At 35.7% G+C, this 14883-nt stretch overlaps 1 protein-coding gene and 1 pseudogene across 3 annotated transcripts in view; one reads left to right on the top strand and one right to left on the bottom strand.

Moving 5' to 3' along the window:
- Window positions 1-14883, top strand: part of Plcb1 (phospholipase C beta 1) — a 707068-nt gene that overhangs the window by 348993 nt on the left and 343192 nt on the right. The window lies entirely within an intron of this gene.
- Window positions 8895-12971, bottom strand: LOC143393512 (large ribosomal subunit protein eL32 pseudogene; annotated as a pseudogene).

Raw genomic sequence — 14883 nt, 5'->3', positions numbered from 1 at the left:
TGCTCTCAAAGCAGACCAGTCTGCTATCTACCCTTGGTACACATCATTGCCTAAATCATCTTTTAAAATCATATTTTCTATAAAACTATAATATGTTGATCTTTAAAACATAACCTTTCTGAAATACTAGCAATTCAACATTAACCCTTGACTGGTATTCTATAGGACTTTGGGTCTTGGTGCTATATGATGCAGAGAGATCACCCAGGTCCCTTGCCTATGTCTGGCTGGACAGTAGAAATAGTACCTTGCTTCATGGTGCTGTAAGACATTCCACATGAGAGAGCAACAGAAAAATCCTCTTAAGGCAACTGGGAAATGAAGTCATGATTTTCATCAGAATCAGAGAAGGTTATTGAACATATTATCCACATGCTTTGAAAACATGCAAATTCACATGAAAAATCCTTCAATGAGATGCCATCAACCTGAGGTAAAAAGTGAAAGCATCCACGATTGGCGTTTTGTTTGTATGATAAAAGAAAGCTAGTTATGGTTATTCATCAAAATATATTCTTCCTGTTCTTCCTAATACTTACAAGTTACAATGAAAAGAAAGTAACGAAAGAGTGAGAATATCAGTGAATGAATCCAAAGCTGTTTTAGAATTTAGACTATGACATCCTCTAGTAAAGATGCTGGCATAATAAAAAAATGAGAGTTGGTTAAAAAAAAATAGTTAACACTGTTGACATGACAGTAAGTTAAGCTTCTTTCTGAAAACTTGGTAATAAAGACTTGGGAATAATTATCTATTTGGCCATTTATAGAAGACCATTATTATCAGCTTTTTTTTTAAGACTTTGCTTCCATTTTTTATTTATCTCCAGAGCTACATTATGGAATGCTAGTTTACCACCAGTTCTGGCAATGATTGTATTTTATGACTCAACAGTGGAGGACTGCATAATGTCTTGATTGATTGACTGATTAATGTCGATTTTGTAGATAAAAAGGGATAAAGAGTCTGAAAATATTTTCTGGAAATGGAAAGGAGTCATATTACCTATTGTGTGTAAGATTTAAAGGTTTTTATATTGATCATTTTAGAGTGAATCAAGTGCTAAATATAATGAGAAGCTTGTTTAGTCCATCAACCAAACGGTTTCAGAACTGGGGATAGGATACCTCTACCATAAAAATTCTTCACTTGCCAAATCCTTTCTCTATGTGCATAACAAAACTAACAGCCCAAGTGTTTTGAGAGGAGGATAACACTGATCTCTTTTAAAAAGCAATTGCAAATTTCCTGTCCTCACAGAAGTGAGTTGACTTTTAATTAGTATTCAAAAGAAGTAATTAATCTTCAATGGGCTATTTCTAAAGGAGTTTTTTAACCATGTGTTCTCATAAATTTTTTCAGATAAGACCATCATTATTTTTAAGTTAAATTTTAACTTTAATTGACAAATAATAACTGTATATTTTTATGAGTTGATGTGTGTATATATGTGAAATAATTACATATAGCTGGTTAATATAGCTATCATTTCGCAAATCAACCACATTTTTTTGCATTGAAAACAGTTTAAATCTGTGCTTTTAGCAATTTTGAAATATAGGACACATTATTATTAACTATGGTCACTATGTTGTATAATAGATCTCAAAAACTTATTTCTTTCTTCTAACTGAAACTTGATACTCATCTCTATCTTGACCTCTGGTAGTCAGCATTCTGTTCTTCACTTCAGAAGTTTTATTGTTTTTAGTTTCCATATATGAATGAAAGCACATGGTATCTGTCTGTCTGTATGTGGCTTATTTCACTTATCATGATGCATCTGCATTGTCAAAAATGGCCAAAATTCCTTCCTTCTTTATTTAAGCAGAATAATATTGCATTGAGTGTGTGTACATATCTCACATTTACATCCATTCATCCTTGGATGGACAGACTTTAGGTTGATTCGATATCTTTGCTGTTGTGAATAATGCTACAAGAACAGGAAGTTCACACATCTCCTCAACATACTGAATTCCATTCCTTTGGTTTTATTCTCAGTAGTGGGATTGCTGAGCCATGTGGTAATTCTACTTTTAGTTTTCAAGACACTTCCATACTGGTTTAATAGGCTATACTAATTTACATTTCTACCAACAGCATACAAGGGTTTGATTTTCTCCAGAACTTGTTCTATTTTTTCATTTTGGTAATAGCCATTCTAATAGATGTGAAGGAATATCTTACTGTGGTTTTAACTTGCATTTCCCTGATGATTAGTGATATTGAGCATTTCTCATAAATCCACTTGTCATTTGTATGTCTTCTTTTCAGAAATGTCTGTGTATAGAGATATAGATGATACAGAGATGTAGATGTGAAAAAAATTATTAAGCAATATAGTCACTTTTAAAGCCCCCAACTATTCATGTGTCATACAGAAAGGAACAATATATGTGCACTCATTCATTCACACACAGGAAAAGTAATCTGTGGGTTGGGGAGTAGTTCAGTGATATAGTGTGTGTTTAGCCTGTGCAAGGCCCTGGGTTCAATTTCAGTTTCTTTGCCCATTTTCAAAACTGGCTATTTTCTTAGTATGAACTATTTTGAGATGTGTGGTATGGGTGGGGGGTATTGTTTGCAGATATTTTCTACCACTCTGTAGACTACTTTTAAAGCATAGAGATGCACAGTTTTCAGATTGACTCTTGGACAGGCTTTTTCTTTTGGCATTGCTGCAGATTGAACACTGGGCCTCATGCATAATAGGCAAGAACCCTACCAGCTATATCTTAAAGAGAAGCAGGAAAAGGTTTTATATTCCAAAAACCCATATGATTGAAAAACTGCCAAACTGAAAATGAAACATGCATTGAACTTGGGACTAAATGATCTGTTCTCTGGGCATTGAAGCAATGATATTGTTTTAACTCAGAGACCTATAAATTTAGGTACATAATCATCACTTCTAGCATATTTTTGAATCCTTGAAGTAGTATGAGAATTCATGGGAAAACCTCAATCTACATAAATGTGCTTCAAATAATACAAAAATCAAATATCAAATATCAGATAGGATTGAAGCACAGGTGCTATATGTAAAATTCTTGCATCATTTAATACATTTTATGCATTTTTTAAATTAGCATTAAAATTTTTTTAGTTTCTTTTCTCTCTTTAAGGGAGGTATCTAAACATACACCTCCCCCAGAGTTCTCTAAACTATTTTTATTTTATTGAAATATAACACATACACATAGTTACAGAGTATATTGTGATGCTTCTACACAGGTGGACAGTGTGGAATGAGCAAATTAGGCTAATTAACATGGCCTTTCCTTCATGTCCTTATCCAATATTTTGTGGTGAGAATATTTCAAATCCACTCTGTAGCAGTTTTGAAGTATTCCACGTATTACTATTAACTATAGTTACTTTGCTGTGTGATAGTTCAACAGGATATTCCTGCTCCATAACTGAAACTCTACCCATTGGCCAACATTATCCCTTGCCCCTGTCACCCCGTCTGCTAGCTCTGGTAATGGATATTCTTCTACAAATTTGAGTTTTTAGATTCCACATATAAGTGAGATCATACAATATTTGATAATATTCCTAAGTTATTTTACTTGGAATAATTGCTTCATTTGCTAAATATTAAAATCAAAGTGTTCATCTATAAATCTTGACACTCAAGTACACCCTGTGTGAATCCATTTATATGAAGTTCAAGAGCAAGCAAAGCTAATCAAAGAAATCTTCAGTGATATTGGGCATGTTCTTTTATACAGTTAAAGGTGATATAGAGATGTAGATGTGAAAAAAAATCATTAAGCAATGTAGTCACTTTTAAAGCCCCCAACTATTCCTGTGTTATACAGAAAAGAACAATATATGTGCACTCATTCATTCACACACAGGAAAAGTAATCTGTGGGTTGGGGTGTAGTTCAGTGGTATAGTGTGTGTTTAGCCTGTGCAAGGCCCTCGGTTCAGTCTTCAGCAACAACAATAAGTAATCTATCAACTGACAGTGACACAGTAAACAGACACTATTTTCACCATCAGTTGCAATAAGGAAGATTACATTTTCTTACAATGTAAATTGTTGTGTTCAATTCAGCATCCACGTGTATTGGAAGAGCTTGGACAATTCAAAATGAAGGCATATGCCATAAGAAAACAGAGTTACATCCCCACTAAACTATTGTAAGAATTCGGTTCCCCTTTTGCTTAGTGGTTATCATGAAATATTTCCTGATATAAGATAGTTATCTCTAAAATTTAGCAACCAAAATACTTACAAAGGAAATGATAAAGGGCTGCCAAAACTGAAGAATAAAAGCATTTTAATCTTATCATTAAGAAGAAAAAAGGTTATCATAAATAAGAGTCCTCATCCCTAAACAACATTGTGTTCCATAGTCTAAGGTTCATTCTGTGATCTTATAGTGTCATTCTTACCCTAATAAAGAAAGTCATGACTAAAAGGTAAAACAATAGTTCACCCCCCCCCGCAGGGTAAAACTCAGGGGCACTCAACCACTGAGCCACATCCCCAGCCCTATTTTTTGTGTTTTATTTTAGAGACAGGGTCTCACTGAGTTACTTAGCACCTCACTATTGCTGAGGCTGGTTTTAGACATGCAGTCCTCCTGCCTCAGCCTCCTAATCTGATAGGATTACAGGCATATGCCACCACTCCCGGCAACAATAGGTTTTTGTTTGCTTTTTAACTTGTTTTTTAATTTTTTTTTAGTCATTGATGGACCTTTATTATATTTATTTATATGTGATGCTGAGAATCAAACCCAGTACCTCACATATGCTAGGCAAGCACTTTGACACTGAGCAACAACCCCAGACCAGGTTTTTGATAGTATGTCCCACGTACAATGTATGATAAAATATTATTATATTATTATTTTTGCTTCGTATATTAAGTAGTTCTTCCAAATGGATATCTAAGATCAATGCTTCTCAAACTTTAATATTCTTACAATTTACTTGAAATCTTAAGATTAATCTTCTGCAATTGATTAGGAGGCTGAGATTCTGGGGTTTTTTTTGTTTTTTGTTTTTTGTTTTTTTTAACAAGCCCAGGTCATGTTGATGCTTTTGACCTGCAGACTACAATTTGAGCAACAAGCTCCTAGATTAAAAAGTATCTGTACCACGCATTGATTAGCATATGAAAGTCAGAAAAAAAAATCAATGTTAAAGTCAAGGCTCAAATATTATTCCATGGAAAGCAGTAGAATTTTCTATATATTTAATCCCAGATGAACAGCTGCATACTTTTAATAGCACTACCACTTATTTACTGTTTCTATTCTAAAGTGACTATAATAATAGCCCTTCAATTAGAGAGCTTTTTCAGTAATAGAATCAGCTTTCTTATAGTGGTAGTTTTATTAAACTAATAACTGTTAGCATGAAGACACCATTACTGTAAATTATATTTATAATTATGGCACTAAATATACTCAGGTTGCATGCAATTATTAGAAATTTCTAACATAATCATTTACCTCTCCTGTAGCTCTCTTCCTATCACATAGACTCTGTGAACTTGTGTTAGTAGTGTATGCAAGCCTTTATAGGTAGCTGTTTTCCTGTATCCCTTACAATTATTCAAAATGATGCATGGTCTGTCCAAAAACCAGTGTCACTAGCTGCAAGAATTGTTAATTAGAATTTCCTCCCTATTGTCTACTTCCCACCATCTGGGTTGGTTCATTGTGTAATTTACAGTCTAGGTATACATTGGTTTTAAGGGAGGCACAGAATAAAGAAAAGTTCATATAAGAAATGTACACATTAAATATTGATGCATAACTAACACCTTAAATTGCAGTGGCTTCAATGATAAGTCATCAATTATCACTTCTGTTGGGTCATCAGGGGTGATTAGTTAAGATTTGACATCTTGGCTGAGGTGGCTTTGCTCCACATGTATATCATGCAACTCCTCTAAGCCCATGCTCTCCCTTGGCAACGGCCTCTTTGAAGCCTCCACTGATCACTTCTGCAGCATTACATTGGCCAAAAAGGAGTCATACATACAATCTCTACTCGCCCTACTTATGGTAAAACCAAAGCAACTCACATGGCCAATTTCAACATAAATGCAACAGAGCAGTTTCACCTCCCATGCAAGTGAAAGGCAATCAGTGATCATTTCAGAATGACAATTGTCTCTACCAAAGACAGATTCTCTTTATGCATGTAAATTCAAGTAATATCTAAAATCTGTGTTAGCTATTTTCACAACAAACTAAAATAGCCTCAGTTTTATTTAGCTAAATTAGAAGCATTGAATTGCTTGGTTTCTTTTAGAATCCTAGCGTTTTATAGAAAATGAGAAATTATGATTCTAATATTCACTCTTAAGTATTTTTTTCATTTTGATGCTGAATACTACTAGTCACACATAAGGGTTTAAGTTCCAAAATCTTGGTAACTAAAACCTCAGACAAGATGTATCTAGTGGAGTCTTGATCATGTTGGGAAGGGCATCCACTCAACCACAAAAAACATTCCAAAGTTTTCCTCATAACTTTTGTTATGGCTGTGCAGAAAAATATAACATCCTTCCAGCTTTGTAGTTCTTACAATATTAGCAGACAAATGAATAATCTCTTCATTACAGGAAGTAGGTCCTATATATCAGGTGTGCCTGTTCTAACAGGGAATGAGTTCAACCATCTGAAAGAAGAGGGCATGCTAATCTTGAAGGATGAGGGGTCAAAAAAAAAAAACAAACCACTGGAATAGAAGGATTAGGCATTCTGAGTAGAGATGACACCATGCTGCATCCAGCGAGCCATAAGCAATGGCACAAAAATGTTGCTTATGTCTGGTACCTTCTGTCCAATATCCCATGACCAAAGATACTAGAGGTAAGCCTGTAGCCTCATTGAGATGCAAGAAGAAGACAGAATTTACTGAAACTATGAAACTAAATCAGCATCTTTGAGGGGTATGCTTTATAGTTGTAATTGGAATCAATGCTGGGTTGATAATAAAACAGTCATCAGTCAGAGCCACTCAAGCCTGACAACCACCAAAAGTCTGCCCTCCTATGAGCGTTGTTAGTCTGATTCACAATGGAAGGAAAAGGAGCTGCAGAGTCCAAGAATCCCAGTGTAATAGAAACACTTCCATCAGCTCCATTAATAGACATGTTCTCTCCTCTCCTACCTGGGCACAAAATAGGCTGCATTTCCCAATATCCCTTGTAGTCAGAGGGTCATGTCCTGGTCAAGGGATGATGAGCAGAAATGGTATAACCCGTCTGTAGTCCCAGTCCAACCACTGATGGAATGCGGAAGATTCCAAAGCCAGGAGGAGAGCAGAAAGGAAAAATAGAAGGAGTTGAGGTCCCTGAATAACTTTGAGAAGAAGGAAACTGCTGGAAATGAGCTTTAATTGTGACAATTTGATCTGGGAGTTGTTTCTTAACATTATATTAGTCTACACTGACCCATAAAAGCAGAAACACCAAGCTCAATTGTCATTCTCTTTCTCCCAGCTTCAGAAATATTACAGGGCTGTGCATATGGGAATTTCTTATGCTTCTGAGCCTTTCAGAGATGTGGGATATAGAATAGGATTTCAGAGAGAAATCCCAAGTGGAGAGAAAATGGCAGGTGGAGACTGAGGGTCATAAGGTGGCACTTTCACTCTGCAAAGGAAACATTTAATGTACTCATGTGGTTCATATTCATAACCTTGCAGTTTCATTATTTATTTGTTTATTCACATATTCATTCATTCAATACTTATTGGATGTTTACTGCAACATGCCAGCAATCGACCTGCTGAGGTTGCAAAGTGAGCAGAAACAGACACAAGGTCTTGCCTTCTGGTCAGCTCAGAGTTTGGAGAGTAAGATATTATAACTATGGTGAATACTGCAAAGGAGGAGTAGAGAATGTGTTAGTGCAATTAGTATAGAGGGAGGAAAATATACGGGAAGCTCTTCTGAGGAAGAGACTTGGAGCTCCAATCTGATAGAAGAGTAAAAGTAAACTAGATGATTTTTTCCATTCTCTATAATTGCCCAGTGATTTATTTTCCAGGGTAGATACACTAGGATCTAAATACAGAACTCTACGACTCCACCCCAGAAACAAATCAATCACCAAAATGACATGTCAATATTTGTCTTGCTTTCCCCCACCCAATCCTCATATGAACATTAATTTTATATGCCTATACACTCACATAGCTGAATACCAAGACAATATTAGGACATCATTTAATAAATTCTGAAGAAAACTTAGCTTTTAAATTTCTATCTTTTTAAAATTTAATTAATCTTTGATCTGATACATTGTTAGCGATGCCTGATCCATAATGGGTAAAAATATGTGCTATTAGGTCGGAACCATTATTTGATGCGTCTTCATTCTGCTTTAATCTATTTAACATAATCTCCTTTTTAAAGCATTAATGCTTCAGGGTCCATGTTTTTGTCAAGAAAGAATTGCATTTTCTCAAACATGGCACCCACAGAAAAAAGCTATTTAGAAATCACACTTAAGTGTTAGTGATAAGAAAATTCCCTTTAGGGGCCATTAGCACTTTACCCGTGGAAAAACTGTGGGTAGTTCTCAACTTTTTAACTCTACAGAGGCAAAAACTGTTGAAAAGTCCTTGGTGAGACTAAGATTTGGTGAAGCAGAAGCAGTTTATTCTGAAATCTCATTTTAGGAATTTCAGAATATCTTATTGGTTAATTAAAGGTTAGCATCCTTATTACTGCCTTATGATTTATCAACAACTGGATAAATCATATAATTAACTTCTATCTGACTATTTTTCTCCCAATTACCCAGATCTGACTATTTTTGTTTTTTTCTTTTCTTTCTTTTTTCTTTTTTGGAAGTTTATGTAATTTTATTTAAACATACACACACAAAATAAATGCACGCATGACCTGTCTATTCATTTTTTTTACTGCAGAGCTGGGCATCAAGATTGGTGACTCTGATGGCCAGTGGGCTGCTCTTTCCACAATGGCTTTGTGGTTCTTGGAGGAAACATTGTGAGCAATCTCAACACAGAAAGATTTGTTCCAGCTTCTTGATGTTGTGGACCAGAAAGTTCTGGAAGCCACTGGGCAGCATGTGCTTTGTTTTCTTATTGCTCCCATAACCAGTGTTGGGCATCAAGATCTGGGCCTTGAATCTTCTCTGCACCCTGTTGTTAATACCTCTGGTTTTATGCCAGTTGTGCTTAATTTTGACATATCGGTCTTACTGGTGGTGGATAAACTTCTTGGTCCTCTTTTTGATGATTTTGGGCTTCATGAGAGGTCTGAGGGCAGCCCTGATATCAAATACAGATGGTGGCCACCTCCATAGGCAGTGCCAAAGAAGAAGAGCTGGTTTTGTTTTTTCTATATTAACCTCTTTTGTAAGATTGGATCCATGACCCAAGCAAGAACCTACTTACCTCTTCCTAATAATACATTTTATGTAACAATCTACCTTCAGTAAAATGCATAAATGTTAAGTGTGGAGACCTCTGACAAATATGTAAACTCATTCAACAACCATCCTAATGAAGGTATGAAATATTATTGTCCCAAGATGTTCAGTCCAGCCCTATTCCAGCTAAAGGCAATTACTATCTAATTTCTATGACTATACATAACTTCTTTCTCAAACTTCCTATCACTAGAATCATACAGTAGATAGTCTTTGATGTCTGGTTTTGTTTCATTTAAAATCCATGCATTTTAAATCATTTCTGAAGTACTAAAGATGGCCTAGGACTTCTGTAACTATTGCATGAATGTACAACTTCATCCATCTAAACAGGGGCAGGATTAAGGAATACTTGTTAACCTGAAAGTTTCTGATTACAACAAGATATTGCTCTATACAGGTACTATGTGAAGTTAGCTATGGAATTCCTATGAAAACTAGCCTTAGGCAAATTAAAAATAGAAATAAAATTGCAGGCATGAAAGATATGCCTAACCTTATAAACAAGCTTATCATCTTAGCTACTTTTCAAGTGTAAAAGGAAAACCTAATTATAAATGATTCTCATCCATTTATGTAGGCTGCTCCCTGAAGGGCCAATTCTAGGTGATTCTTCATTAACCTTGTATCAGTTATTTGTCCTTGAATTTCAAAAATTCATTTTTTTCCATAATTTTTGTTAATCCAGTAGGCCCTTCTCATTTGTACAAAATCGTAAGGTGTCAATTAATTTGTGGAATTTTGGGTATTCATCTTAAGGCTTATGCAAAGGAAGAAAGAGAAAAAGTAAAAACACTGAGGGTTCACTGTGGCTTGATGGTCCAATATACTTTCTTTTACATTAATAAATTATATCCTTTCAATGAATTAGGGTCCTTAGAATCAAGTACATCCAGGGGAATACTATGCCAGTTCAAATACATTGGTACTTAAGCATGAACCACATTGTGAAAGTTTACTTCTAACTATTATTTTACTACTAAAAGAGATCCATAAAGAGTGTGTGCTTTTACAGAATAATCCATGTGAGTTTGTTATCTTTCTAACATGCCCTGTTTTGTTAACTTTAAAAGTCATTGATTGTAAGTGGCCTCTCTGTTTATGTAGCAAATAATAATGGAGAAAGGCTGACAAATATTAGGGCATACAACATTCTAACTTCTGAGATGTTAAAATATGAAAGAATGTGTCTTACAATGAATGAAATATGCTGCTTGTATGAAACTGAAAATCCTAGAAATCAGGAATATAGCTGAGAATCAATCATTTGAAAGAGGAGAAGCAGCTAGGGCTCAGAATACTTAGTATATTCAAAGTCTTTTGCAACAATTTAGGAAAATAAATTTGTTCTGGACCAACACTGACAATCAAAAGGAAAGGGAAACCCATAAAATCCTCAAAGAAAGGGTGGTGTTGTGTTTTGGGCCACACAGAAACCAGAGTCCAGAAGGCAAAATAGATCCTCTTTTTTCCCTAACACAGATATTCTTAACTGTAGCAGATGTGATTGGTGTCCTGCCTGGATCACCAACTGCCATGGGTCCTGGTATTAAGGTTCCAACCTGAAAATATCTCTAGGAGCTTGTCCTTGAGAGATAGGAGTCACCTGCTCCCATCTGGTAGGGAGAAACTTATATAAGCAGAGAATCTGATCTGGTGATATAGAACTCAAGCTCCCCACCCCACCCCACCCCCACCCCCGTTCTCAATGCTAGACATTGTGAAATGCAAATTAGATTCCAGAATTCCTCTTGCAATCAAGTTGAGACTGCTGGTCAACTGAGCCTACATCTTGCTTTTCCTTCCTCCCTTACAGATTTCTCCTAAAAGCCCTACCTCAATCAATCTCTCTGTAAGAATCCCCATCTCCAGCTTTTCTAGGGAGCCAAACATGAGACACCCATTCTATCAATGCTGCCATGCTCACCTTGCTGGCCTGCCCACTCTACAGTTATCTTCTCCCAGACTCCACCAGGTGGACAAAAACCCTTGCGCATGCACCACCAAAGTCCAAAGCCTGTTCTTATTACAGTGCTTTGTGTTCCATACTTTTTCCACTGGACACGTGGACAAAGCAGAATGCAAGTCCTTTTCCTTGTAACCTAGAAGAATCAAATTAAAGAAATTGCTTTTAAAATAATAAAACAATCTCCTGTATATGGAAAGCAGACACTGCCAAATTTTCAGAAGAAGTCTTTGAAAACAGTGACATTAAAATTCTTAACCACAATGAGTAAAATAAAAATAGATTTTTTAAAAAATGTGATTTAAACCACAAAAAAAAGGTAAAAAAATGTCCACCTCTCTACAATATTCTAAACACAAGAATATAATTAAGATTGGAATATGAAATGAAGACTTATGTTTATTTGAGATTTATTTGTTTGTTTGTTTATTTGTTTGTTTGTTTATTTGTTTGTTTATTTATTTATGTTGATACAGGGAATTGAAGCCAGGAGTGCTTTACACACTGAGCTATAGCCCTAGTCTATTTTATTTTATTTTGAGACAGAGTCTCACTAAGTTTCTTGAACCTTTTCTCAGTTGCTGAGGCTGGTCACTAACTTGTAATCCTCCTGCCTCAGCCTCCTGAGTTGCTGGGATTACAGGCATATACCATCATGCCTGGCTTATACTCATTTATTGAGGCAAGAAAGTTAGGGGCTTCTGCTTATGTAATGAAGATTGCTCACATCAAAGCCAATCATGCTGGCATGTTTAAACTGACTGAAATGCGTAGGCCAATCTATTACATGGAATGTTGGCAATAGAGCATGGTTTGTGGTCCTTGAAGGAATAAGCAGTTGAGGATGAGATCACCATAGAAGCCCTGACAGTTCAGAACTTTAAAAGTACCATATCCTTGGACATAGTGGGTAGGTCTGATTATCTCACTAGTGTTCATTCATATCTAAACTGTCTTCCATTCAGTGTTTGTACAGAATGGCTACTCTGTCCCAGGTACTAACAGAGGCACCAGGGATGGTGTGTGGAAGAGGAGACAAAAGCCTCAAGAAGCTTGGGTTTCAGTGAGAATTCAAAAGAAAGATGAGCAAGCCCATGGAACAAAAATTAGATTGAAGAGTTATTTTTGAAAATGATCCCAATCATAGGAAATGTGTATATGCACATTTGCAGGTGTGCATACACACACAGAAAGAAAGAAAAAGAGGGGCCACCCTAAAAGGGGATACAGGGAGGAAAAGCACACAATCACGAACAAAGAGCATAGAATAATATGAGGGTTTGATTGAAGTCTCAGGAAAGTGTGAGTTGTAGCACGTGGTAGGCCACAGAGATGATATCCATGGAATATCATTTGGTGTTAAGCTTACAGTTTTAAACTCACTGAAAGAGGATAAATGGAATTTACTGGGAGTCTAGCATGTCAACACCTTTTTAAATTTAGATCAATATACAGCGGCTGGAAGGAGATGCTTGTACCTGAGTGTTTGTAGTGCCACCTGGAGCCTCAGTGCCAGAGAGGTGCCCGTTGAGACTAAAAACCGCAGCCCCAGTGGCCCACATGTGGAGCACACTTGAGATGGAATCAACAGGGCAGTGTTGGCACTCAGGATTTCACCATAATTAACTCATTAATAATTTAATTACCTAATTAACTTTAAAACGTCCAAAATCTTCCAACATGTTTTTCAATGTTTAGTGTCAAAGTTGAAAAATAAAAATGACAGCAATAAAACAAAATTATAAGGGAAAAAAATCTCTATTCCTTTCAATGCCTTTCATATCCAAAAAGCAAAACAGTATTGTATTCATATATGTCAATCACAACTCTAATATTCTATGATCTAATATTAGAGAGTACACTTAATGAAAGATATTTAGATATTTATATGGCTTCCGGCAATTCAGAAAATTCAGTAACTCCTTTCTGTTCAGCAGTTATGACTCTTGTTTCCCCTCCTTAAATGCAAATCAAGATGAGACTAACACTTAAATGTGGTTTTGTCTTCTCAAGGTCATGTTTGTCCAAGAGTATCTGTCAGGGTTTCTTCTCCCTCCCATTTTTAAAGCAGTTACCTGTGATCTGATTAAATATTTATAAGTGTGGATAGGTAGTTAAACAGAGCAGAAGTAGACCCTTAGGGACAAACTCCAGGGTCCTCTAGATGATACAGAGTGTTGGAATCTGAAAACTTTTCTTTGACTGGATTGAAAAGCCAGAGTTGGTTTGTTTGGTCTAAGTCAGTGTTGCTTTCTAAGATTTATTCATTGAGGTTCAGAAGTCATCTAAAAATACTCTGAGTAATTCATGTGTTCTCCCTTTTCTCTAGAGAGAGCTTCACTGTTTGTCCCCTGGGTTTGGAATACAGAAGAGGGAGACACTGACTGGGATTTTTTACTGCTGGGGTTAGGAATATCACAGCAGCTGCTTATTTATTTACTTATATGTATTCATTATAATGTATTTTATTTATTTATTATATGTATTCATTAACATTTAGCATTTATAAACATTGTCTAGGTTGGCCTTTATTGGGGGTTGAAATGTCATAAATATTTGTCTTTATGGTAATATTCAAGTTAATGTAATTTGGGTGTAAATAAGGCCAAGTTCAGTTAATAAGTCTCAATTAGGCTGCTTACTTTCCCAGGCACCTTTAGGGACTTGTTAGGAACAGGTAGACAGGTGTGAGCACAGGCTAAATGTCCAACCACTTGCTTTCAGAAGAACAAAAGTTAAAATATTAAAAGCAATCATGATTGGCAGCCTATATCCCTTCAGTTGCTTTTCCAAAGCCTTCCAATATTCCAAATGAAGCAGTTGACAATGACATTTATGTAAAGGGAGAAAAAAAAAGTCATTTTTCAATTTCAGATTGAACGGAGGTGGATGGAGAGGAAAAGATGAATTCATTATAAAATACTATATACACACACAAATATATGAATATATATGTAAATGATAAAAGAAGTTAATTCCTGACCAATTATAGAAGAAGCTTAACCTTGGCAGAAATACATTCTATTTAATTATAATTAGTACTAAGCATTTGTAAACATTTTCTAGGTTTGCCTTTATTGGAGATTGATGTCATAAATATTTGTCTTCATGGTAATATTCTAGTTAATTTGATTTTGGTGTTGATAAGGCTAAGTTCAGGTAATCGGTCTCAATTAGACAGCTTAGTTTCACACTAAAAAATTATAATGAAGGGACACAATTTACTCCAACTGTAATTGATTGACTCATGCCTTTGGGCACAGAGAGATCTTCAAAACCAGACCTCAGGGAAACCATGCCACACAGACACTAGGAAAATTGATTCCATTTTCACATGTCCCCAACAATCAGGGGTATTGCTGTCAAATGGATAGTAGAACTTTAAAGGCAAACCACCTCTGTACTATCCATGAATAATTTCTAAATTAAAAGAGTTAAATTCAGAAAATTACATAAAAATGAGCAAAAATGAAC

Source organism: Callospermophilus lateralis, chromosome 3, assembly GCF_048772815.1.
Source record: "Callospermophilus lateralis isolate mCalLat2 chromosome 3, mCalLat2.hap1, whole genome shotgun sequence".
NCBI lineage: Eukaryota > Metazoa > Chordata > Mammalia > Rodentia > Sciuridae > Callospermophilus > Callospermophilus lateralis.
The sequence above is the reverse complement of the archived record's forward strand: the minus strand, read 5'-3'. Positions and strand labels throughout refer to the sequence as shown.